This window comes from Oryzias latipes, chromosome 23 (genome assembly GCF_053564925.1).
Source record: "Oryzias latipes strain Hd-rR chromosome 23, Olatipes_Hd-rR_3.1".
NCBI lineage: Eukaryota > Metazoa > Chordata > Actinopteri > Beloniformes > Adrianichthyidae > Oryzias > Oryzias latipes.
Genome location: NC_136259.1, coordinates 28,713,699 through 28,715,000, shown reverse-complemented (window position 1 = coordinate 28,715,000; position 1,302 = coordinate 28,713,699).

Below are 1,302 nucleotides of genomic sequence, written 5' to 3'. Positions count from 1 at the left end.
CAGCAGCAGCAGCAGCAGAGGAGAGATGCTCCTCCAGCTGGGGAAGGCAGCCTCTTCCGCTGCTTCCCCAGGAAGAGGCTGTAGCCCAGGCCGAAGCGAAGCTCCTCTTTCCTGCCAAGGAGAGACCCTGCTGTGGCTGCCCACCTGCAGCAGCATCAGCAGCAGCAGCAGCAGCAGCAGAGGAGAGATGCTCCTCCACCTGGGTAAGGCAGCCTCTTCCGCTGCATCCCCAGGAAGAGGCTGTAGCCCAGGCCGAAGAGAAGCTCCTCTTTCCTGCCAAGGAGAGACCCTGCTGTGGCTGCCCACCTGCAGCATCAGCAGCAGAGGAGAGATGCTCCTCCACCTGGGTAAGGCAGCCTCTTCCGCTGCTTCCCCAGGAAGAGGCAGAAGCCCAGGCCGAAGCGAAGCTCCTCTGTCCTGCCAAGGAGAGACCCTGCTGTGGCTGCCCCCCTGCAGCATCAGCAGCAGAGGAGAGATGCTCCTCCACCTGGGGAAGGCAGCCTCTTCCGCTGCTTCCCCAGGAAGAGGCAGAAGCCCAGGCCGAAGAGAAGCTCCTCCGTCCTGCCAAGGAGAGACCCTGCTGTGGCTGCCCACCTGCAGCATCAGCAGCAGCAGCAGCAGAGGAGAGATGCTCCTCCAGCTGGGGAAGGCAGCCTCTTCCGCTGCTTCCCCAGGAAGAGGCTGTAGCCCAGGCCGAAGCGAAGCTCCTCTTTCCTGCCAAGGAGAGACCCTGCTGTGGCTGCCCACCTGCAGCAGCATCAGCAGCAGCAGCAGCAGCAGCAGAGGAGAGATGCTCCTCCACCTGGGTAAGGCAGCCTCTTCCGCTGCATCCCCAGGAAGAGGCTGTAGCCCAGGCCGAAGAGAAGCTCCTCTTTCCTGCCAAGGAGAGACCCTGCTGTGGCTGCCCACCTGCAGCATCAGCAGCAGAGGAGAGATGCTCCTCCACCTGGGTAAGGCAGCCTCTTCCGCTGCTTCCCCAGGAAGAGGCAGAAGCCCAGGCCGAAGCGAAGCTCCTCTGTCCTGCCAAGGAGAGACCCTGCTGTGGCTGCCCCCCTGCAGCATCAGCAGCAGAGGAGAGATGCTCCTCCACCTGGGGAAGGCAGCCTCTTCCGCTGCTTCCCCAGGAAGAGGCAGAAGCCCAGGCCGAAGAGAAGCTCCTCCGTCCTGCCAAGGAGAGACCCTGCTGTGGCTGCCCACCTGCAGCATCAGCAGCAGCAGCAGCAGAGGAGAGATGCTCCTCCAGCTGGGGAAGGCAGCCTCTTCCGCTGCTTCCCCAGGAAGAGGCTGTAGCCCAGGCCGAAG